The sequence below is a fragment of the Symphalangus syndactylus genome, chromosome 4, assembly GCF_028878055.3.
Source record: "Symphalangus syndactylus isolate Jambi chromosome 4, NHGRI_mSymSyn1-v2.1_pri, whole genome shotgun sequence".
NCBI classification, from domain to species: domain Eukaryota; kingdom Metazoa; phylum Chordata; class Mammalia; order Primates; family Hylobatidae; genus Symphalangus; species Symphalangus syndactylus.
In genome coordinates this window covers 92114591-92141237 of record NC_072426.2, presented here as the reverse complement: position 1 = coordinate 92141237, position 26647 = coordinate 92114591, and the positions used below count along the sequence as shown (strand labels likewise).

The 26647-nt window shown below is 37.0% G+C and overlaps 1 long non-coding RNA gene across 2 annotated transcripts in view; it reads left to right on the top strand.

Moving 5' to 3' along the window:
• Positions 1-24457, top strand: part of LOC129480294 (uncharacterized) — a 51314-nt gene extending 26857 nt beyond the window's left edge. For both annotated transcript variants that reach the window (XR_008656975.1, XR_008656974.2), the window contains exon 4: positions 24238-24457. This is a non-coding gene — a long non-coding RNA (uncharacterized lncRNA). The remainder of the gene's footprint in view (positions 1-24237) is intronic.
• The last annotated feature ends 2190 nt before the right edge of the window (positions 24458-26647 follow it).

Here is a 26647-nt window from a genome sequence, read left to right as displayed (position 1 = left end):
TCACTGGCAGCAGCTTCTTTCTCAGGCTTTTGTACCCGTTCATGTGCTTGCGTCCTGTTTGCCTATTTGCTTTCCAGACTTTTGAGGAAAACACGCTGTCTTATCTCCCTGGACATTTCAAAGAAACATTCAAATATAAGGGAAGGGAATGCTTTAGTTATTAAATCTGGCAGGAAATCAGTTTGGCAGAGATTTAGCAGTAGTTTGTGTTACTGAATGTATCTGAAATAGTAAAATTGAATTTATTTGGAATTCTTCCATTATTTAAAAGTTTTGAAATTCAAGTGAAATGGAGTTTTCCTCAATTACTCCCAATTATAATGTTTAGTTTCATGTATAAACTATATACACATGCATTACCAAAGGATAATAAATTCTGTGGGCTTTGCATTGCTTCCTTGTCATGAGATTTTGTTATAAGAAACACTGTTTTTCCCCCTCCTAGCCTGAAGGGAAAGACTTGACTGCAAGTTGTTTTATTCAAAAGAATAACAGCCCTTTGAACTCAGCAGGGAGGAGCAGGTGTTATTATGAACATTCCATTCTCTTACCTTTTCATCCTCTAAGTTATAGATCTCTCTGTGTTTACATGTTGATTGGTAGAGTTTGAGGCAGTCATATCGGAATTGGATGGGTGTTTGTGGCTCAAGTATTTGAAATATAAAGTAAGTGTTTCATTATAGATTCCCTGCCTACTTCTAAAAATTAAAATAGGACACGATACAATAAACAAAGGGGTTAAATAAGACTACTAAACAAGGGTAAAGAAGCAAGAATTCGATGATGTCCTAGCATGTCCAGCTAGGAGAGATGGGGATTTAAATACCAGGGAGCTGACATTCTGCCAGGTGAGGTAGTTTAAAGAGCTAAGTAGAAAAAGGCAGGATGATCCACCTGGGATGCTTTCTCCCCCTTTAAATGGATAATGTCTGCCATCTCAGCCTGAAAGTTACTTTCTTAGAAGAGACTTTCTTATACCCCCAGACAAAGTCAGGCTTACCTCTTAAATATTCTCCTAGCATTATTTCTCTTTATTTTATAGAAGTCTTTATAGAATTCTACACTGATATGTGTGACTATTGGATTAATATCAGTATGATCCTCTAGAGTATGAGAATGTGCCTGTCTTCTTTATTGTATTTCCATTGTGTTGCCAAGCATCAAGATTGGCAAAAGGAAAAGCAAGGTAATTGTTGAATAAATGCTATTGAATGAATGTGGGGAAAAAATAAAGAATGGGGGAGCAGAGATACTTAAAAAGAATCCCATGAGTGAAGCAAAGTCAAGCCAGAAAAAAAAATTAGCAAGGAACAACTCCAATTACAAAAGTGGGATTGAATACATAAGAAGAGAAAATCAAAGGTCCAGGATGAGTAGATTTGAATAGAAGCAAACACAAGGCCTGGCGTGATGGCTTACGCCTGTAATCCTAGCACTTTGGGAGGCCAAGGCAGGTGGATCACCTGAGGTCAGGAGTTCAAGACTAGCTTGGCCAACATGGTGAAACCCTGTCTCTATGAGAAATACAAAAATTAGCCAGGCGTGTTGGTGGGCACCTGTAATCCCAGCAACTCTGGAGGCTGAGGCAGGAGAGTCGCTTGAACCAGGGAGGTGGAAGTTGCAGTGAGCCGAGATTCCATGGAACTCTGTCTTGCTTGTTTTTAACTCCAGCTTGTTGTACATTGTGGGATTGTTTGGTTCAGTGGCTTAAGTCAGCATGTACAATACAGTGGGGTAAAAATCAGAAATAAAGACTATGGGAACCTTGTCTACAACTGAATACAAGATTTACTTGTACATTATTAATAGTCAAGGAAAAGAAGAAAGTATAATGAATTCCAGGCAAAAATATAGTAGCAAATTCTAGAGAAATTTACTGTTGATGTATATAGCAGGAAGAGAGGAAACTAAAAAATAGTTATTCTTAGACTGTAGACCCAACAAATCACAACTCAGCCTTCCTCTCCCACTGCAAAAAGCAAAGTGTAGAAATATTGGTTACATCTCATAAAGAATGGCTGTTAATGCCTCAGGAGAGAAAATGCTTATGTTGCAGGGAGAATTCATAGGAAAGTCCTTATAATCAAGTCATTAAAGTGATGTTATAATTAACCATTTTATATATGTATAAATGGGCATTGGACATTGAAGCAGAGACTGGCTGCTGTCCATTTACAAAAGGGACTGAGTGCCCTACAGTGAACTGAAAGGATGAGAGAATCAAGATACACAAATTTCTTCCAAAGACAATGGACCATTTTAGGGGGAAGGAGCCAGACTAAGAACTTCAAGGTGTACAGCTCCTTTATTCTTTCCATACAAATGCTCCATGGATGAATGTCAAGAATCCTCACAGAATTGAGTTGCCCTATAGAGGGAGCCACTTTGATGTCTTCTGGGCCTTCATCTGAAAGAGACAGGGTTTCAATGCCTGGCTCTGCAGGCCCATTTTATTGAAGATGACACATGTCTAAATGGATGTGACACATATCTCTGGAAGAATTTAAAAGGAGCTGTGACCTACAGTTCCATAAGAATTAGTAGCGGCTCACTTTGTAATGGTTATTGTGACTTTATTTCTGCCCCTGCCTAAAGGTTAACTTACCCATAATTGTCAAATATTTTCTTTTCTGAAACTTATTTTAATGACATTTTATCTTCATACTACATGCCAAAGGGCATATGTGCTATCTATAGGCATTATGATAGTTGCTCTTCTCAACGATCATATGGAAAAAGCATTATTATTCTCTTGTACAGATGAGAATCTTAAGTTTACAGACACGCTATTGCTTTAGCCATGACTTCACACTTAATGTGACACAGAGCTGGGATTCAAGCTCACTTCTTTGTTTGAAGTTATTTCCAACAGACCATTCTGGCTCTCCCAGACATGCATTTATATTCAAGACAAACCAAAACATAACATTTGGCTTACACTGAATCATTTATCTTTGTCTTTTGGCACTGTGATTATGTAGCATTTATAAACTCTCTGTCCAGTCAGGCAAAAACTTGCACTTCTGTGCTTTGATTTAGTGCACGGGGTCCCACTATCAAAGTTACTAGGCTTGCAAATGGTCATAATCTGAGTCTAGATTTCTAGGTTTATGCTTCTAAATCACTTGGCAGAGAAAACAGTTAGTGTTAGAAAAGGAATCAGAGGTAAGACGGGCTGAATAGCCATCACACATCAATGAGAAATGAAGTGGTTTGATTTTAGTGTGGACTGTAAACAAAACACACACACACACACACACACACACACACAGAAGATTAAGCTAGGATGTAACTGATTTAAATAGGTATCCTCCAGGAAAACATTAAATTTCATAATGGCTGTTATATAAAAATTGAAAATTTTTGACACAGTGTAACTTACTCTTTTGGTAAAGTAAGGTTTAGAAATAAAATAATTTATAGCCGGCCGTAATGGCATGCACCTGTAGTCCTGCTACTCAGAAGGCCGAGGCAGGATAATTGCTTGAACCTGGGAGGCGGAGGTTGTAGTGAGCCAAGATCATGCCACTGCACTCCAGCCTGGGTGACAGAGTGAGACTCTGTCTCCAAAAAAAGAAATAAAATAATTTAACTACAATTTCAGTTTTCAAAAACATATGACTACAAAGTATAATGCAGTCTTCAAAACTTCTATAGGCAGAATCCAATTTAAACTATAAAAATCACATTTTTGATCAGAGGAAAATCTTTGTTTTCCATATGGCTCAAGGGTATTTTTAATAAGAATTTGCTGTATACTTCAGATTTTTCTATAGTGCTACATGAATACAATGCTTGTGGATGAATTGCATATATCATACGTAATCTTCACTCAGGAGATAGTCTGTCTCCTGAGACCTCTAAATCCCTAAGAATTTGAAGGCAAGTTGTGTCCCATTGAAGTCTGTTTGTTTCCTATCATGTTAAGTCATATTTGATTTACATTGAAATTTTCACCTGGAACTTGGATATTTGTAGAGATAAAGTAGGCATATTTAGAGTTTTTATTCCTTTATCTTTCAACGGACCTATTTTAAAGGGTAACAATAATACCAAATGTAAATAAACATAAGCAAAACATTAATTTGGCACTTTTTGTTTATATAGGCATTTGTTTTTTCTGTGAGCCACAAACATGTGTATCCAATGGGCCTTTCCCACTCAATATTCCCCAAACCAAATTCATAAACTCATCACCATCCAGCACCTGTATTCTCAGAGATGGCACCATCATATATTCAGTACATCAAATCAGAATTCTAGTAGTCATATTTAATGTCTTTCTTCCCCTTATCCTTGATATCTAGCTTATTGCCCTTGGAACCCAATTTGTCCTTGAACTATAAAAATCTTCTCTGATGTGGCAGGAGAAGAGGGAGCAAGGACAGGGAGAAGACCTTGACTCCCTCCCTAAGAGCTGCCTTCTGTGGTTAATGCTTACTACATTTACCTAACAAAGCATGAATACACTTTATGCACATTTGAAATAACACTATATAAAATGGTAATAAAATCTTAATTTATGCACAAAATGTGAAGTAATGTGAATCTAATAAAATTAACAATTCACTAAGAATTGCACAATTACAAACCTGAAAAATTGAGTGAACTCTAAGTTGTATTTATCCCACTGCAACATGGCAGGGCCATTTTCGTTGCTAAAGAAATCTACCTATGATCTTTACCTCATTTATTCTTACATTATGTGATTTTTAATTAATAGGAAGGCAGGAAAGCATTTTTCCCTTAAAATGTGGCAGCATTGTAATTGTGTATTTGTGAGAAAGACCTTTTTTTCAGCTAACATGAAAATCTTCAATGGCATTTTTTTATTTGGTAGTTAAGCCTTCTGGTAAAATTTTGTTCCATCTTTAAGTCTTCTTTATAAGCCAAATCTTTAACATGAAAACAAAACAAACACACAAAAAAACAATAGGGAGAAGGACAGGGAAGAAACAGGGAAAATTATATGATGCAACACAGCTTGTAATTCCCTGCACATTTGTTATTTGGGAATTTATTTGAACTAGGCTTTCTTGAGCATTTAAAATGGCATTTTGGTGTTGTTTCTGGCTGAGTTAAAATTTATTCTTAGCATTTAGTTGCTGCAGTTTCACACAATGGGGATCTGGCAATCAGATACTTTTAACAGGCTTATTATTGGGAGTTTTAATCAGATTTTGAATGTTAAAGGAACCTCAATTTGGCTTTATAGGGTATCTGAGAAAAATGTACTTATTTCCACTCCCTAGTTCCTATAACTATGCTTTTTTATTTTTATTTTTTGTAATTGATGCTGTATGGTCAGATATTCAATTTGCATATGGGTTGCATCCATTGAATCTCATTATGAATTGATCAAGCTTGGCTTCATAGATATCTTCACAAATGTAGAAAGCCAATTGTGTCCCTCATCTCTCATACAAATAATTATCTGGTTGTCAGATCATTCTACCTTTTCTTTCATTTTCCAAGAGGAACTCATAGAACCACCTCATCCACTCCTTGGGCTCTGGTGGCCTATCTGACCTGCACTTAACATTATCTATGTTCCACCTAAATCTGTAAGTCTGTCTTATGATCTGTCATGGGAGGCATCACTCACCTTCTATATTTTGGTCCTTAATGCTCTTTATATCTTTTTACTATTCATAGCTGAGTAGTGGGGAAAAGATAACTACACCAGGTTGCATAATATGCAGATAATTCTAATTAAACCATCAACTTCCGTTTTGGAAATATAAAGTTTTTTCTGAAAATAAAAGGAAGTTATAATACATACTTTAAAAAATGTAAATTTCAAAAACCAGTAAATGGAATTGTTTGTGACATCAAAATAGCAAAAAAGTATCAACTAATTAGCTCCATTTCATATCATATAAAGAATATTAAATTAGGTAGCTTTTCTCCAGTAATGATTACAACATGTTAGTAACTCTTTGAATCCCTTAGTATTATTATTTCATTAATATTGACATTAACCATGTAAAATAAAAATTATAATTACCTCCACCTTACAGTCAAGGTGGTTGAAACAGAGAGATTTTAATAAATCATCATGAAGCTACAGGTAGTGGAGCCAGGGTCTTCCATCAAAGCAGTATGGCTCCAGAATCATGTGTTAAGCTGATTCCCTGCAAGTGGCAAATAAATATGTTAGTACTAGTCCAGGTTGTGTGATCTTTGAGAAAATCCTCATGTGCCCTGTGTCCAAGTATTCTCATTGTTCAATTCCCACCTACGAGTGAGAACATGCAGTGTTTGGTTTTCTGTCCTTGCGATAGTTTGCTCGGGGAATATCACACACCAGGGCCTGTCATGGGGTGGGGGAATGGGGAAGGGATAGCATTAGGAGAAATACCTAATGTAAATGATGAATTAATGGGTGCAGCAAACCAACACGGCACATGTATACATATGTAAAAAACCTGCAGGTTGTGCACATGTACCCTAGAACTTAAAGTATAATAATTAAAAAAATCCTCATGTGTTCTGTCAGTCCACATTAGCTTTCATATCTTGAAAATGTAAAAGTTCTTTGAAGCTTTAATTCTTCCCTTTTTCCACAATGTTCCCTTTTCCAACACATTATTTTTCTTGTTTCTTCATACTAAACCATTACTATCATAGGGTCAGATAACCTAGAAGATTTGAGTGCACACCAACAGACAACTAGTTAGGGAGAGAAAGAAGCTGGGAGAAAAAAGGGAAGATCCTAGCAAGGCTGTATCACACACAGAAAAAGGATTTAGTCAAACTGGTAGGGGAAATGGGAGTGTAACACTGGTCTAGAATTTGTTCCAACCCTAAACAAGGGGAGCTGAGCTTTCTTAGTTTCACTCTGGTCAGTTAAGTATGAGGGCACCTCTGGTAGGAATGTAAACTCCTGGATAATTCAGGTTTTCTGCATGTCCAGCCAAGAAGGCTCTGACTGCCTGAGGGTGGTTTCCAAGGAGAGTGGCAATAAATGACAAAGAAAGCACATAGAAGCCAGAGGAGGATCCCACAGAAATGCTAAGAGAGTTCCCAGAGGATTCCGACAGAGAACCAGCAGTGTCTGCCATGATTACCTAATATTTATTTAAGAACAAAATTCTAAATATTTACTAATAATTTTGATTTACTAAAATTCTAAATGTTTATTAAGTAGAAAAAGTATAAATATATTTGAAATTAAGCTATACTTTTGCAATGCTTTTCATCATTAATATGGAAAATGGAAAGAAATACAAATAAGATAGTTACAATCAATTCACAAAAGAGGAAATACAATTAGTAAACGTACAGATAGAAAGGTGATTAGGTCAAAATTATCAGAGAAACTCAAATGAAAAGAAATGCTACTTTTTATCTATTGCATTTGTAAAAACAAAAAGAATGAGAGAGAAAGAAATAAAGGAAGGAAAGAAAAAAGAAAACATCCACTGTTTATATAAAAATGTGGTGAATAGAACAATATTTTCCATTCTTGGGAATCTAGTGTAAGAAATACTTTTTTAAAAGTTTCATATAAGAATATGCTATGAAGAAACTGAGACTTGCTTTTATTATAGACCTATGGGACTGTGATTCATGATTAACTTAACCACTGTTTGTCAAATTACTTGTTTAAAAATAAATTAATAAGAAAAATGTTCAGGGAGAAAAAAAGCGGAAGGAAAGACAAAAAAGAATCCATATATGTCTACAACAATACTGGTGTTTTTTTGTTTTTTTGTTTTTTAAAGCCTATGCTTAGCCTGTTTCTGCGCCAGGAAGCAGTTCAGCTCCACTGCTCTGTTCACACCCTGTGCTTAAAGCCCTGTCTCTCGGTCTGCTTAGCTTAACTGCTATTCGACTTCTTGTTAAGCTCCTGCCTTCTGGAACTCTTCAGTCACATTGGCTTTCAGTTTTAGCTTCACGAATATAGAGTACCTATGTGCCAGTGTGATAAATCCATTAAGGGGAAGGTGGGAAAGAATTTGTTTATAATCACAACCAAATACAGCCACTTCTAACTCTTAAAGAGACCCAAAGAGTTTTCTCCTGCAATAGTATATTTTTTTTTTAAATATGAAAACATGTGGATGGGTCACTAGGGTTTGGATAAGTGGCTAAGAAAACTGAGAAAAGGAGAAGAACAGACTTGCCCTAAATAATAAAGCAAGAAGAGTGTGGATTTTCCATGAGCAACACAGTAAGAGTGGAAGAGAGCTCCCACTTAGACTGGGTGGAACAACATAACAAGCGGGAACTGCAGAGAAAGCGGGAGAGAGAAATGCCCTGTAGAGGCGATGGCTTACAAACTTTTTTTTTTTAAGGTTTTTTTTCTTTATTGGTGGTAAAATATACATAGTATAAAATTTACATTTCAACCATTTTTAAATATACAATTCAGTGGCATCAAGTACATTCGCAATATTTTGCAACCATCCATCTCTGTCCATTTCCAGAAGTTTTTCATCATCGCAAATAAAAACTTGATACCCATTAAACAATAACTCCCGTCTTTCCTCCCCTAATTTCCTGGTAACGTCTGTTATACTCTCTGTCTTTATGATTATGTAGTCCAACTTGACCCAGCCATACCAATGTTTTCAGTTGTTACCTATTATGACTAAATCCACAAGCATTCTTTAAAAAAGCCTTGCAAAAGTGTTTTCATTTCTATTAGGGAAGTACTTTCTTCAACCACAAGAAATGGAACTAGAAGTCAATAGCTACAACGTGAATTAACTTTGAAAATATTATGCCAAATGAAATAAGAGAGGACAATGTGACAAACATTGTATGATTCTATTTATGAGGTGCCTAGAATAGTCATAATCATAAATACAGACTTTTAAGAACAGATATATCTAAAAGTTTGTTTCAAATTTATCTGCCTTTATTAAGTGCTGTGATGTATTTTCTTCCATTGCCATCAAACCATCTGTAAAGAGACCTACACCTACAGCCTGGAGAGGATATATAGGAGGTAACATTCTTCTTGCTCGTGAACATGTCAAGTACAGCCACAGGGCTCCATGCTCAGAAGACAGCAGCGTCAGCTTAAGGTCCAGTGTGCTGCTGAGCCCTCCATAAACATGACACAAGCCTTTTCGCCCACATTGACTAAAAGGAAGTTATCCTTACAAATGGGAGAGGAGGGAAAAGTTATGTTACAGGAAAGTTGCATAATTTAGTCCTAGTGGGGATGTATGTAGTTGGTACCACCTCTGCTAAAAAATAAAAATAAAGTAGATATCAGGTTTTCCATGTTTACCATATTTGTAGGATTCCTTCCTGGTAGCCTCACCATTGTTTCTCAAATGTAAAATGCATGCAAATTATAGGAGGTGGTGAGCAGGTTGTTGAACTGCAGATTCTGATTTAGTAGGTGTAGGGCAGGACCTGAGATTTGCTACTTTACAGAAGCTCCCAGGGGAGTTTTTCAGGTATGAATGAGATAATACATATATAAAGTGTCTATATGTAACAGGTATTTAACAAACAATATTATTCATATTTTTAAAAACAATCTACATTCAGGTAAGGATGTTTGGCCTTATAATATTCCTTTCTCTTCTGAAGACACTTCAGTTCCATAACTATTCAACAAATTTTTCTACATACATATAATTTCATAATCATCAATACGATGTATTTCTAGAATATTTCCCACAAGCAATAAGAAACACTATACCCATGAGGAATCACTCCCCATTCTTCCCTTACCCCAGTCCCTGGAAACTATTAATCTGCATTCTATCTCTGTGAATTTGCCTTTTCTGGTCATTTCGTATAAATGGAATTTTAAAATATATAGTCTTTTGAGCCTGGCTTTTTCTCACTTAGTATAAAGTTTTCAAGGTTCATCTACAATGCAATATTTATCAATATTCCATTCCTTTTTATGACTGAACAATATTGCATTATATGAATATTCCATATTTTGTGTATTCATAATTTGATTGGTATTTTTGATTATCTCTATTTTTCAGCCATTATTAACAATGCCACTGTAAACATCTATGTAAGGCCCGGAGCAGTGGCTCATGCCTGTAATCCCAGCACTTTGGGAGGTTGAGGCAGGCAGATCACGAGGTCAGGAGATCGAGACCATTTTGGTTAACATGGTGAAACCCCATCTCTACTAAAAATACAAAATACCAGCTGGGTGTGGTGGCACGTACCTGTAGTCCTAGCTACTTCGGAGGCTGAGGCAGGACAATCGCTTGAACCCAGGAGGCAGAGGTTTCAGTGAGCTGAGATGGCGCCACTGCACTCCAGCCTGGGTGACAGAGCGAGACTCCATCTCAAAAAAAAAAAAAAAAACTATGTAAAAGTTTTTGTGTGGGTGTGATGTGTTTTCATTTATCTTGGTTATATACCAGTGACCAGAACCACTAGATCACAAAATAATTCCATGTTTAACTTTTTGTGGAGCTGCCAAACTGTTTTCCAAAGCAGGTGCACAATTTAACCTTGCTACCAACAATGCATGAGGGTTCCAATTTCTTCAAATCCTTGCTGACACTTATTATTGCCTTTTTAAAACTTAGTCATCCTGGTGAGTATGAAATGACATTTCATTGTAGTTATGATTTGAATTTCCCCAGTGACCACTGAGCATCTTTTCATGTTCTTGTTGGCCAGTTGTATAACCCCCATATATGTGGGGGATTCTTTAGGAGAAATGTCTATTGAAATTCCCTGCCAATTTTATACATGGGTGGTTTGTTTTTTTATTGTTGTGTTGTAAGTGTTCTGAATACTGTACTTTTTCCTACACTTTTATCAGATATATATTTTTTAATATTCTTCTGCCATTCAGTGATGGGCTTTTTTTGTTTGCTTGCTTGTTACTTTCTTCATAGTGTCCTTTAAAACACATGAGGGCATGTCTAGTAAAGCCATAGAAACCCCATGTGTAGAAGACAGAAACATCAATTTAAGGTCCACTATGCTGCTGGACCTTATATTATTATATGCATTACATTGTAATGAAGTGCAATTTATCTGCTTTTTCTTTGTTGTTTGTTCTTTAGTTGCCATATCAAATAAACCATTGCCTAATCTAAGGTAACAAAAATTTACACATATGTTTTCTCAAAGAGTTTAATAGCTTTATCTTTTGTATTTAGATCCTTGATCCATTTTGAGTTCCCTTTTGTATATGGTACAATGTCTATCGTCCACTTCATCTTTCGGCATGTAGTTAATCAAGTTTTCCTAACACCATTTGTTGAAAAGACTATTCTGGCCTCATTGAATAGTCTTGGCATCTTGTGGAAAACCAACTGCTGTAAATTTTGGATATATTTCTGGTCTCTTAATTGTATTCCATTGATTCATGTCTATTCTTATGCTAATGACAGACAGTCATGATTAATACAGCTTTATGGTAAATTTTGAAATCAAGAAGTGTGGGTCCTCCAAATTTGTTCTTTCTCAGGATTGTTTTGGCTTTTCTATATCTCTAGAATTTCGAAGTGAATTTTAAGATTAGCTTGTCATTTTCTGGGTGAAAAAGCAAAGTGAGCTTGTATTTAGATAAAGATTGCATTGAATCTGTCCACTAGTTTGTCATTTAAACAATATTAATTATTTCAACTCATCAGGACTGGGTGTCTCCTCTAATCGCTTTCAATGATTCTGTAGTTTTCAGTGTACTAATCTTACACTTCTTGTGTAAAATTTATTTCTAAATATTTTATTGTTTAATGATTTTGTAAATGAAATTTTCTTAATATTCTTTCAAATTTTTCATCACAAGTGGTATAGAAAGAAAACTGATTTTGTATATTAATTTTATACCCTGCAAGTTTGTTAAACTATGTTAAGCTGGTTTATTTGCTCTAATTTTTATGTTTCTTCGTTTTGTTTCATTTTTGTGGATTATTTATGATTTTTTATATGCAAAATCAGATAATCCACACATAGCAATAGTTTTACTTCCTCCTTACTAATTAAGGTGCCTTTTATTATATTTTCTTGCCTAATTGCTCTGACTAGACTATCCAGTACAATGTTGATTATACATTAAGTTAGAGCAGACATTCTTGTCTTACTCCTGATTTTCAGAGGGAGGCTTTAAGTCTTTCACTATGACGTATGGTATCAGCCATGGTTTTTTCCTAAATGCCCATTATCAGGATGAAAAATTTATCTTCCATTGCTAGAATGTTGAGTGTTTTTTTTTTAATCATGAAAAGGTTTTGAATTTTGTCAATGCTTTTCCTGCATCTATTGAGATAACCATGTGGTTCTTGTATTTTATTCTGTTAATATAATGCATTACATTGACTGATTTTTGGATATAAAACCAATCTTCCATTCCTGAGATTAATTCACTTGAACATAGTATACAATCCTTTTTACATGTTACTGAATTTGATTTGCTAGTACTGTGTTGAGGATTTTTGCATCTACATTCACAATGGGTGTTGGTGTGTAGTTTTATTTTCTTGTGATGAATCAGGATGATACTAACTTCATAAATGAGTTAAGAATTATTCCCTCCTTTACTTTTTTTTTCGAGAGTTTATGAGGAACTGGTGCTAATACGTCTTTAAATGTTTGGTAGACTAAAAGAGAGAAGCTGTCTACTTCTGGACCTTGTATTGTGGGAAATTTTTTGACTGCTAATTCAACTTCTTTATTTGTTATAGGTCTACTCAAATTTTCAATTTCTTCTTAAGTCAGATTCAACAGTTTGTGTCTTCCTAGGAATCTGTTTGTTTAATCAAGATTATCTAATTTGTTATCACAAACCGTTCATAGTATTCCCTTAAAGTTTGTCTGTCTGTCTGCCCATCTATCTATCTATCTATCTATCTATCTATCTATCTATCTATCTATCTATCTTGTACTAAGGTTCCTTTTTTATTCATTATTTTAATAAGTTGAGTACTCTCTTCATCTTCATCAGACTAGATAAAGCTTTATCAATTTTGTTGATCTTTTCAAAGAATAAGTTTTTTGTTTCATTAATTTTGTATTTTGTTTCTATTTTCTATTTCATTAATTTCCACTCTACTTACTATACCATCCTTCTGCTTGTGTGGCGGATTTTTTGCACTTGGCAAGAATATATATTCTTTTCTTGTTAGTGGAGTGTCGTATACAGACATATCTGAAAGATATTGCTGCTTTGATTCCAGACCACCACAACAAAGTAAAATATTTCAATAAGCAAGCCACATGAATTTTTTAGTTTCCCAATGCATATAAAAGTTATGTTTATACTATACTATAGTCTATTAAATGTGCAATAGCATTATGTCTAAAACATAATGTATGCATCATAATTTAAAAATATTGCATTGCAAAAAAATGCTAATGATCTTCTGAGCCTTCAGCTATTCATAGTCTTTTTGCTGGTGAAGGGTCTTGCTCCAATTATGATGGCTGTTGACTGTCAGGGTGGTGCTTGCTGAAGGCTGCACCTGCAACTTTCAGTTGCTTCCTCCACTGAAATCTCGAGCCTTTCAAAGTCATCCATGAGAGCTGGAATCAACTTTTTCCAAACTCCTGTTAATGTTTATATTTTGACCTCCTCCCATTAATCATGAATTCTCTGAATGATATCTAGACTGGTGAATCCTTTCCAGAAGATTTTTAATTTATTTACCTCAGGTTCATCAGAGGAATCACTATCTATGGCAGCTGTAGCCTCATGAAATGTATTTCTTAAATAATAAGACTTGAAAGTTAAATTACTCCTTGGCTGACTGCAGAATGAATGGGTTTGGAAATCTCTTAAAATAAGACAATAAAATTTGCCACATCATCAACTCTTCATTTCACAAAAGATTTCTCTACCATGTGATGCTATTTGACAGCATTGACCCACAGTATAAAGTCTTCCAAAACTGGAGTCAGTTCTCTCAAACCCTGATACCATTTATCAATTAAGTTTATGTAATACTCTACATCCTTTGTTGTCATTTCAACATTGTTTGCGGCATCTTCACCAGGTGTAGATTCCATTCCCAAAAACCACTTTCTTTTCTCATTCATAAGAGGAAATTTCTCATCCATTCAAGTTTTATTATAAGAGCCTCATGAAATGTATTTCTTAAATAATAAGACTTGAAAGTTAAATTACTCCCCGGCTGACTGCAGAATGAATGTTGTGTTAGCAGGCATAAAAACGGCAATAATTTCCTTGTACATTTCCATCAGAGTTCTTTGGTAACAAGGTCAATGAGCAGCAATATTTTGAAAGGAATCTGTTTTTCTCAGCAGTAGGTCTCAAGAGTGGACTTAAAATATTCAGTAAACCACACTGTAAGCAAACTGAGTGTCATCCACTCTCTGTTGCTTTATTTATAGAGCACAGGAAGAGTAGATTTAGCATAATTCTTGAGGGCCCTAGGATTTCCAGAATGGTAAATAAGCATTGGCTTCAACTGAAAGACAACAGCTGCATCAGCCCCTAACAAGAGAGTCAACCTGTCTTTGAAGCTTTGAAAGTAGGGGTTGGCTTTTCCTCTCTAGCTGTGGAAGTCTTGGGTTACATCTCTTTCAATAAAAGGCTGTTTCATCTACATTGAAAATCTGTTATTTAGTGTAGCCACCTTCATCAATGATCTTAGCTATATCTTTTGGACAACTTGTTGTAGCTTTTACATAAGCACTTGCTGCTTCACCTTGCACTTTTATGTTATGGAGACAACTTTGTTCCATAAACCTCATGAACCAACCTCTGTGAGTGGTTACTCTAGATTAGGCCTTAGCTCAAGAGGATGTTGTAGCAAGTTTGATCTTCTATCCAGACCTCTAAAACTTTCTTTATATCATCATTAAAGCTGTTTCACTTTCTTATTATTTGTGTGTTCACCAGAGGAGCACATTTAATTTCCTTTAAAAACTTTCTCTTTGTATTCACAACTTGGCTTCTTTTGCACAAGAAGCCTAGTTTTCAGCCTGCCTGGCCTTTTTACATGCCTTTCCTAGCCAGCTTAATTATTTCTAGTTTTTTGTTTGTTCGTTTTTGTTTTTGTTTTTTGTTTTGTTTTGTTTTTTGAGATGGACTTTCACTCTTGTTGCCCATGTTGGAGTGCAATGGAGCAATCTCAGCTCACTGCAACCTCCACCTCCTGGGTTCAAGCAATTCTCCTGCCTCAGCCTCCTCAGTAGCTGATATTACAGGCATGTGCCACCATACCCGGCTAATTTTTTGTATTTAGTAGAGACAGGGTTTTACCATTTCAGTCAGTCCGGTCTCAAACTCCTGACCTCAGGTGATCCAACTGCCTGGGCCTCCTAAAGTGTTGAGATTACAGGCATGGGCCACTGTGTCCAGCCTTCAGCTTCTGATTTAAAGTGAGAGAGGTACCAATTTTCCTTTCACTTGAATACCTAGAGGCCATTATAAGGTTGTTCATTGACATGCTTTCTATATTGTTGTGTCTCAGGAAATAGAGAGGGCCAAGGAAAGGAAAGACATGGTGGAATGACCAGTTGGTAGAGTGGTAAGAACACACCCAACATTATTGATTAAATTCATTGTTTTATCTAGGTGAAGTTCATCATGTCCCAGAACAAATGCTACAGTAACATCAAAGATCTCCCATCACAGATAACTGTAACAGATATAATAATAATAATTTTAAAAGTTTGAAATAGTGTAAAAATTACCAAAATGCAACAGAGACATGAAAAGAGCACATGCTGTTGGAAAAATAGTGCTAATAGATTTGATCCATGCAGTATTGCCATGAACCTTCAATTTGAAAAAGATGCAATATCCAAGAACCACAATTAAGCTAACTGCAATAAAATGAGGCATGTCTGTATATGTCTATTAGGTTTAGTTGGTTTTATTGTTCTTCAAGTGTCATATTTCTTTATTACTATCAAGTTCCTTTATTTATTATTAAAATTGGAGTATTGGAGTCTGCGAGTACTATTGTTCAATTGTCTGTTTCTCTTTTCAATTCTGAGTTTTTGCTTCATATATTTTTGAAATGCTGTTGTTAGGTGAATAATTATTTATAATTGTTATACATTCGTGATAAATTGGTCCTGTCTTCATCTTATAATGCTCTTTTTTTCTAGTAACAATTTCTGTCTTAATGTCTATTTTGTCTGATATTAGTATAGTTATTCCAGCTCTCTTTAGGTTTGCATGGTATTTCTTTTTGCATTCCTTTACTTTCAGTCTATTTGGGTCTTTGAATCTAAAGTGTGTCTCTTATAGAGAGGATATATTTTGAAATTTTAAAAAATCCAGTCAACCAATTTCCACCTGCAGTGATTGATCCATTTACATTTAATGTAATTACTGATAAGATTTTCATCTGTCATATTGTTGCTTTCTATGTGTCTGCTTTCTTTTTTGTCCCTCTTTCTCCATTACTGCCTTCTTTTGTGTTATTTTATAGCAAACCATTTTAATTTTCCTGTTTCTTTTCACTATATATACTTTTGTGTTATATTCTTTTTTTTTTTTTTTTTTTTTTTTGAGGTGGAGTCTCGCTGTCTCCCAGGCTGGAGTGCAGTGGCACGATCTCCGCTCCCTGCAAGCTCTCTGCCTCCGGGGTTCATGCCATTTTCCTACCTCAGCCTCCCGAGTAGCTGGGACTACAGGCGCCCACCACCACGCCTGGCTAATTTTTTGTATTTTTAGTAGAGACAGGGTTTCACCATGTTAGCCAGGATGGTCTCGATCTCCTGACCTAGTGATCTGCCCGCCTGCCTCCCAAAGTGCTGGGATTACAGGCGTGAGCCACCGCGCCTGGCCTTGTGTTTTATTCTTAAGGGTTGATCTAGGGTTTGTAATTAACATCTTAATGTATAACAACCTAGTTTTTATTAATACCAACGTAATTTCAATTGTATAAAAACCTTTCCTCCACTTTCCTTCCATGGAGCTCTGTTACATCCCCACTGCTTTATGCTGTTATTGTTATATAAAAGGCATCTTTATACCTTATATGCCTATCAATGCAGATTTATAATTGTTGCTTTATGTAGTTTTAAAAATGAGATTAAAAAATGTTATAAGCAAAAATTACCTACCTGTGTAGTTACCGTTTTCTTTTCTTTTCTTTTTTAGACAGGGTCTCACTCTGTCACCCAGGCTAGAGTATAGTGGCATGGTCAGGGCTTACTGCAACCTTCACCTCTCCAGGCTCAGGTGATCCCCCCACCTCAGCCTTCCAAGTAGCTCGGACTACAGGCATGCACCACCATGCCTGGCTAATTATTTGGAATTTTTTTTTTTTTTTTTTTTTTGTAGAGATGGGGTTTCACCATATTGCCCAGGCTGGTCTCAAACTCCTGGGCTCGAGTAATCTGCCTGGTTCAGCCTCCCGAAGTGCTGGGATTACGGGTATGAGATATCATGCCCAGCCACCTGTATAGTTATTGTTACCAGTGTTTTTAATTCATGTGCATTTAAGTTATTGTCTAGGGTCCCTTCATTTCAGCCTGAAGGACACTCTTTAGTATTTCCAGGTAAAGTGTGCAATTCAATGTTCTTGATTTTATTTACAGAGTTACACGAGCGTCTCCACAATCAATTTTAAACCGCTTCATCACCCCAAAAAGAAGCTGTGTACTATTTAGTTATTACCACAAATTTTCTCATTTTAATTTGTCTTTTGACATATGGTATTTTTAACGTAAAATTTCGTATAGTCGAATATTTCTGTATTTTCTTTTTTCCCAGCATACAATACAGCATAAAGAACTAAAGTCATCATGCTGTACTGGAGAATCTCAGAACTTATTAATCTTATAATGTAAAGTTTGTACCCTTTGACCAATATCCCTGGCAACCATGATTCTAATTGCTGGTTCTAGGAGTTCAACTTCTTTAGATTCCACTTATAAGTGAGATCACACACTATTTTTTTTTCTGTGTGTGTCTTAGTTTCACTTAGCATAATGTCCTCCAGGTTCATTCATGTTATTGAAAATGGCAAGGTTTCCTTCTTTCTTTTATATGACCGAATATAAACTTTATATATGTGGAATGAAATTCCATCATATGTATAATTTTTATCCATTCACCCAGTGGTTGACACTTAGCTTGATTCCCATCTTGGCCATTGTGAAAAATGCTGCATTGAACATAGGTGTGCAGAGATCTGTTCAAGATAATTATTTCATTTCTTTTGGATATATATCCAGAAGTAAGATTACTGAATCATATAATAGTTCTTTTTTTAATATTTTAAACAACCTTTATATTGTTTTCCGAAATGCCTGTACTAACTTACATTTTCACTAATATTGTACAAGGATTTACTTTTCTTCAAACTGTTGCCAACACCTATCTTTCATTTTTTAAAATGATACTAATTCAAACAGGTGTGAGATGATAGTTCATTGTGGTTTTAATTTGCATTCTCTTGACGATTCGTGATGTTGAGCATTTTTTCTTACACCTGTTAAGCATTTATATGTCTTTTGTTGAGAAATAGCTATTTAGATCCTTTGCCCATTTTTAATCTGGTCGTTTGTTTTCTTAATGTTGAGTTTTTTGAGTTCCTTATATATTTTGAAAATTGACTCCTTATCAGGTGTATGATATGCAAATATTTTCTCCCACTCTGTAGATTGTCCTTATACTCTGTTGATTGTTTCCTTTGCTTTGCAGAGCTTCTTAGTTTGGTGTAATCTCATTTATTAATTTTAGCTTCTGTTGCCTTTGCTGTTTGTGTTATAATCAAGAAATCATTGCCAAAACTAATGTCAGTTAACTTTCACCCTTTATTTTCTTCTAGGAGTCTTACAGCTCAGGTCTTACATCTCAGATTTTACTCCATTTTGACTTGTTTTTTCTGTGTGATATAAGACAATAGTTGAATTTTATTCTTTTGCATGCAGATATCCAGTTTTCTCAACACCATTTACTGAGAGACTATTCTTTCGTTTTTGTGTATGCATTGTGCCCTTGTCAAAGATTGTTGGCCATCCATGCATTGGTTTATTTCTGAGCTCTTTTTTATAATTCATTATTATTATTTTTTGAGATGGAGTCTTGCTCTGTCACCAGGCTGGAGTGCAGTGGCACAATCTCGGCTCACTGCAACCTCCACCTCCCGAGTTCAAGTGATTCTCCTGCCTCAGCCTCCCAAGTAGCTGGGACTACAGGCCCCCGCCACCACGCCTGGCTAATTTTTGTATTTTTAGTAGAGACAGGGTTTCACCATGTTGGCCAGGATGGATCTCAATCTCTTGACTTTGTGATCCACCTGCCTCAGCCTCCCAAAGTGCTGGGATTACAGGCGTGAGCCACCATGCCTGGCCCTCTGAGCTCTTTATTTTGTTTCACAGGTCTATGTGTCTGCTTGTATGTCATTACCACTTGTTTTGATTATTATAGCTTTGTGATATAATTTGAAATCAGAGGTGGCACTGTTTCTCAGTTGTAGCTAGAAACACAGTCAGTGAGTCTGTAACCTGGGCATGGGCTCACCTTCATAAAGTGGCTTTTCTTGGTCTTGGTCTCCACCAGGGTTTCACAATCTTCTACCTGGATCCCTGAGCTTGCACAAAAGCATTCATCCATGGATGGCTGCCAAATTAGTGTTGCTGTGTGAGATATGTGTGTAAAACCTCCTGTCCCACCATGTTATTTAATGTCAGCCTCCTTCATTTTTAAGGGATAATTTTACTGGATTTAAAATTCTTTGTTGAAAGTCTTTTTTTCTTTTAGTTCTTTGACTATGACATCCCACTGCCATCTGGTCTTAATGACCTTTATTACCTTAATGAAAAATCAGCTGTTAATTTTATTAAGGTTTACTTGTAAATGATACTTTGTTTCTTTCATCCTCCTTTCAAGATTCTTTGTCTTCTGTCAATTTGATTATAATGTATTCAGTTGTGGATCTTTTTGAGTTTTTCCTATTTGTAGGCTGTTGAGCATCTTGGGTTTGTAGATGTTTTTCATTAAATTTGGAATTTTTTGGCCATTATTTATGCAAATATTCTTTCTGCCTTCTTTTATTCTTTTTATTCTCCTCCTGGGAATCCCACAATCCCATTATGCCAATTTTAGTATGCTTCCTGTTGTCTCAAAGTCTCAGAGACTCTATTAATTTTTCTTCTTTCTTTATTCTCTTCTTCAGACTGGATAGTTTCAGCTGATCTATCCTGAAGTTTGCTGACATTTTTCCTTCTGCCTGCTCAAATTTCTGTTAAGCCCTTATAGTGATTTTTTTTGTTTTAGTTTTTGTACTTTTCATCTCAAGAATTTTTATTTGGTTCTTTTTTGTCATTTATACTTCTTTATTGATATTCTCTATTTGGCGAGACTTTATTCTCACACTTTCCTTTAGTCCTTTAGACATGGTTTCCTTTATGTCTCTGTATGTGTTTAGCATAGCTGATTTAAAGTTTTTGTCTAGTAAGTCCAACACATATGCTTTCTTAGAGAGTTTCTTTTGATTGCTTTTTTCCTGCATATGAATCAGGCTTTGTTCATTTGCAAACCTCATAATTTTTTGCTGTGAACCAGGCATTTTTAGAATATAATGTGACAACTCTGAAAATCAGATTCTTCTCCGCTCGCTAGGGCTTGTTGCTATTGTTGTCTGTTTTTGTTTGTTCGTTTGTTTAATGGCTTTCCCAGACAAATTATGTAAAATCCATATTCTTTGTCATATGTGGCCACTGAAGTTTTTGTTCAGTTAGTTTAGTGGCTAGTTCATGACTGGGCATAAATTACCTTAAATACTTGAAGCCAGCAAGTCTCCCAATCTTTGCCCAGTGGTTCTGTATGTGTTAGACCACATTTTCAGTGCTCTGTGAGTTTACAACTCTCTTTCCCCTCACTTCCTGCTTACACAGAACCTCAATGTCAGCCACAAATGAAAGCGTAGACCTTTATTAGTTCTTCCCTGGGCATAAGCATAGCCTTATGCATGTGCATGATGCTCTATATTTTGAAAAACATGTTGGAGCTTTTCAAAACCCCCATGGACATCTCATTCCTAAACTTTTCCTTTTAAACTTTTTGCTTAGCTTAGTGTCTGCCCCAAATGTTGCCTACTGCTTCGGGTGTACACAAACTTAAAAAAATTGCTTCTAAATCTTACAAACACATGCCCCTGAGAGAAAGGACTTTTCATATTGGTGATTTCTGAGTCATATTAGGTAAACTCAGCCTTGTAATTAGCTTTTCTGGGGAACTGCTAATGGGTCAAATAATGACTATTTTTTGGGAATGAGGCTTTGAAAGAACTCCAACCCCATTCTGCCCCCTCCAGTCTGCTAGTTTTTACTGGTGATTGCAGAATATTGATTTTCAAGGCTACTGTGGAGCTGGAGAGAGAAGGATGAAAATAGTGTGTCCGGAATTGGTGGGTTATTGGTCTCACTGACTTCAAGAATGAAGCCGCGGATACTCACGGTGAGTGTTACCGTTCTTAAGGTGGTGCGTCTGGAGTTGTTCATTCCTCTGGGTGGGTTCGTGGTCTTGCTGGCTTCAGGATTGAAGCTGCAGACCTTCGCAGTGAGTGTTACAGCTCATAAAGGCAGTGTGGACCCAGAGAGTGAGCAGCAGCAAGATTTATTGCAAAGAGCAAAAGAACAAAGCTTCCACAGTGTGCAAGGGGACCCGAGTGGATCGCCACTGCTGGCTCTGGCAGCCTGCTTTTATTCTCTTATCTGGCCCCATCCACATCCTGCTGATTGGTCCATTTTACAGAGAGCCAAGTGGTCTGTTTTGACAGTGTGCTGATTGGTGGATTGGTGCATTTACAATCCCTGAGCTAGACACAAAGTTTCTCCACTGCCCACTAGATTAGCTAGATGCAGAGTGTGGACACAAAGGTTCTCCAAGTCCCCACCAGAGTAGCTAGATACAGAGTGTTGATTGGTGCATTCACAAACCCTGAGCTAGACACAGGGTGCTGATTGGTGTGTTTACAAACCTTGAGCTAGATACAGAGTGCCGATTGGTGTATTTACAATCCCCTAGCTAGACATAAAGGTTCTCCAAGTCCCCACCAGTCAGGAGCCCAGCTGGCTTCACCCAGTGGATCCTGCACTGGGGCCGCAGGTGGAGCTGCTTGCCAGTCCTGCGCTGTGTGCCCACACTCCTCAACCCTTGGGTGGTCAATGGGACTGGGCGCCATGGAGCAGGGGGCGGCACTCATCGGAGAGGCTCCGGCTGCACAGGAGCCCACGGGTTGGGAGGTTCAGGCATGGCAGGATGCAGGTCCCGAGCCCCGTCTCGCAGGGAGGCAGCTAAGGTCTGCGAGAAATCCAGCGCAGTGCTGGTGGGCTGGCACTGCTGGGGAACCCAGTACACCCTCCACAGCCGCTGGCCCGGGTGCTAAGCCTCTCATTGCCTGGGGCCGGCAGGGCCGGCCTGCTGCTCCCAGTGCAGAGCCTGCCAAGCCCACGCCCACCGGGAACTCCAGCTGGCCCGCAAGTGCAGGGCACAGCCCTGGTTCCTGCTTGTGCCTCTCCCTCTACACCTCCCTGCAAGCTGAGGGAGCCAACTCCGGCCTTGGTCAGCCCAGAAAGGGGCTCCCACAGTGCAGCGGTGGGCTGAAGGGCTCCTGAAGTGCCGCCAAAGTGGGAGCCCAGGCAGAGGAGGTGCCGAGAGTGAGCAAGGGCTGTGAGGGCTGCCAGCATGCTGTCACCTCTCAATAGGCATGTTTTTTGTTCTTACCAAGATTCAGCCTTTTTTTTTTAATTGAATAAATGCTCCTGAGATTGCTGCTCTGGTAAATTTCCAATATTTTAAAAAAGTTGACTCTGACAGTTTTTGCCAGTGTTCTCATTGTTTTCATGAAGAAGAGGATTCTCAGAGACCCTTACTTACTCTACCATTTTACTGACATCACTGATAGTATGCTTCTTTAGACAGCCCCCAACTGCTCACAAAAGATACTTTGATATTTAGGTAAAAACCTTGATTAGTACATAAATGTTGTATTATGTTTTAAGTTCCTAACATGAGAGGTCTCTTATATATAATGCACTAATTTTTAAGTAAAATAATGATAAAAGTGACTCTGGGAAGTTGCTATATCTGTAACTGTCAAGCAATAAGCAGTCTTTCAAGTTAGCATAGGACCCATTTATTTCTTTGGATTTTATTATTTCAACCCACTTAATCAGGCCACCAGCAATAATAGAAAGAACTAAAAACATTGCTACAAAACATGTAATCATAAGATGTCTGACTCCAAGATAACTGAGAGAAGTGGAAATTATGACATAAAAGATCCAAAAGGAAAGTGTTTGGGCCAGCTGAAGAGAAGAAGTGGCTCCAAATTAGTCCTCTCACCTCCACCCTAACCCCAAAGGGCAAAGAATGACAGCTTAGACAGCATATATTCCTATTGGTTACAAGCTTGCCAAAGCAGCAGCTTTCAAGGAATGGCCTAGCCTGTGCCCCTGGGAATGTGTACCCTGGAGAACTTTCATTTGCTTTTGGTAGAGAGGAACCTAGAAAGAACAAAGGAAGTCTGACACATAGTATAAAATTGTGAAAAAAAGTTGCCCTTTTACATTTCAGTTTGAGATTTTTTAAAAAACAGTGAGGTTTACATATATTCCATATCATCCAATATAAAGACACAATTGAATACAATAAAGGTTCATAATCACATTAATTGATTGTATCTGAATGTTTTAAAATATATGCAGAGTGTTTTAAAATATTCAAAATATATTCACATTTGTTTTCTGTTTTAACATTGTAACACTCCTGGCGATGGTGCTTCCCAAATTTTGTGGACAATATAACTGAGACCCAGAGACTTTCATCAAATTGTTAGACAAAGTAAGATTCAGTCATAGGCTTCCTGTTTGTTAAAATGCATTCTCCACTACCCACATCCTTCATCATATTAGAGAATCAAGAATTTACTGTTCATAGTTTCAACTGTCCTCTTTGCTCTATGTACACATATTCTCTAAATCCATCAAGTATTTGATATCTGTGTTTTCAGAAATTATATGTGACCCTTGGTTAGCTTAAACAAAATATTTGCAACTCCATTTATGTCTTCCTTGAATGCACAGTGAGACAAGACAACTTTGATGCACAGAGTTGTCTTTCTTCAGGATGACATTTCTGACACCATGTCTGGAAACAAAAGACATAATGACTCCATAATATTCCATCTCAATCACGCAAAAAAAACTTAAAAATTAAAAAAAGATTTTTAGAAAGAAAGAAGAAATTCCAATTTTTTTCTGCAGGAAAGGGGAACTGCTTGAAGAATTTGAATGATGTAAGTTTGTCTGAAAGCTTCAAAGATGAAAAGTATCACTTTTTACCCATTTGCATTATAGGATGATGAGATCCCGAATGTGCCTTGCCACTTCAAAGGGTCACTGGAATACAGCTTTCAGAAAAGACTGCCTGCAAGATTGTGAAGGAGGTTCAATTCCCTTCAGGTCCTTCCTTCAGTGCACTTGAAGATGGCTACAACTTTTAGAAGTCGCCAAAGTTTTTAATGTAACTTCTAAATCTTTCTATTTCTGGGTCCCCCTTGTAAATTTCCATATAGAACATCAGATTTCTTTTGTCCTTCTTCAGGCCTACATTGAATTTCTAGGACTTAGACCAGGATGCTAGGCTCTTGCTTAAATATTTATGCTTATCACTTCAGTGAATAAAAGGTACAGGTGCATTTCAGGTTCAAATTCTGGAAACCAATCATGCCTTGCCTAAGAGGTATCTTGCTGCTGAGACAATTGCCCAGAGAAATCAGATGTGTGTCCTGGAGAAACATGAGGAATACCAATTGTGAGTTTACTTCTTTACTCCTCCCAGTGAGAGAAAGGACAACAGACAGAGCTATGTGTGGGGTGGCAAACAGTGTGTAATTATTTGCAAATCTGCCTTAAAGCAAGAGATCACCAATATATCCTATTCTGCTTACCAGGGGAATACTTCCTAGCTAATTGAAAATTTCCCAAGGAGGTTATTTTTTGATTATGTCATTCCCAATATGATGATTTTGAGACTTTTGACTAATATTTTCTTTAATATTTAAACCATTAACCATAAATAGTGTTGTTTTGGTTTTTAATGTTATCCAATGTAGTGGAGACTAAAAATTGTTTTCCTTTGTAGTGACTAAGGGGAGATCAGAGTTGGGTGAACCTTATTCCAGTTCCTGGTAGAGAGTTTTCCATATTAACAACCATTAGCAGTGGGGTTGGACACCATTCTAAACTCCTCTTGTCTGCTTCTGAAGCAGCTTGCTCTCTCTCTGAAGCACAGTAGAAACCATTTGGCCTGGCTAGTCTCTCAGGGGGTCAACTTTACATTTCCCAACTCTGTGGAATTCCTTTGAGTAAGTAAGCCTAAAGAGCTTTCTGTTTTCACTTTCTGTCTCTTAATTCTGTTTGAAATCTAATTATCACTGTTGAGTATATAGTTTTCATTAATCTATACATATAATTCCATTTCTATTCCACCTTGTTCCCTGGACAATTTTAATGTAAAAACTGCTTCCATATCCCCCTTTGTTATGTATGTCACCACACACACACACACACACCCCAAGCACAAGCATGCACAAACATAATGATTGGTCAAATGTGTTATTCAATTGTCCTACAATGTCTATATTCAAAGAAGATGTTTTCCCACAGTCCTTCATTGTTGCATTAATTAAAAGCAATGATATTGAGACAAAAAATGTACACTAGACAAGCTCCCACAAAAAAACAGTAAAAATCTTGACATAGTTTGTGTATGTTATAAATTACATAGGATTATACCCATGGCTTTAAAAGATTTACTAGGATACCGTTCTGTGGCTTCTAAATTCTAAAATATCCTCTAACTGCCAAGCTAACTAGAACATGAAGAATATTTTGTCAAATGGAGATACACATTTTTTTCTATGCCCCATGGTATTCCTATGGCATTTCACTGTTTTTCACCGGTAGTAAAGATTTGGGAGTAATTTTACTTTGTATTTTCCCTGTAAGGAAAAAAGAAACATGAGTCTTACAGGATATGTTTCCACTCTTATCATTACTAAGAATTATTAGCACAAACACATTCTTATAATGTTAAAAAGAGAACCCTAAATTTATGTCAGTGTCAATATTGAACTTTACCTGAGCCCTATGCTCCTATGGAACAGTAATGCTTAAGGAATCCACCCCCATAATTTTGGTTTGCAGAAATCCCTTCCCACTTCTGCATTCCAGGAAGTGGCTAACCACCAAGAACCACCTTTCCCCGTGGGACTGAGATAACACTGCTTGTCCACTCTTTCCCATGACTCTCATAAGACATGGATGACCCCCTGGTTGATGATGAGGCCAAACACAGACCTTCCTTTTTCCTGTACCAGCTGAAAAGGCCAGACACAGACCCTCCACCTTGTTGTTCTTTATCTCATAAATGATTAGCTTAAGACTAGAACTGTCCCTCCCCCTGAAACTTGCTAGACACAGAGATAAACATTTCCTGTTCAGCTAAGTGACTGGGACTCCACCTAATTGTACAATAGCCCCAACTGTAAATCATGCTGTGTTTCTCCCTGTGACAGTCCAGGGCAAAACCACTGTGCTAAGACATTCTGATTTTCGGAACTGGTGTGCTTTCCTTATTGTAATAGCCTGAATAAAATCAATTTCCTTACTGGTTCTCCGTTTGGTATCAGTAATGCTGAACAAAACTATGACACTTAAGAAGCTACTCAGACAATCCTGAACAATATTCTGAAGGCAGTTGAGA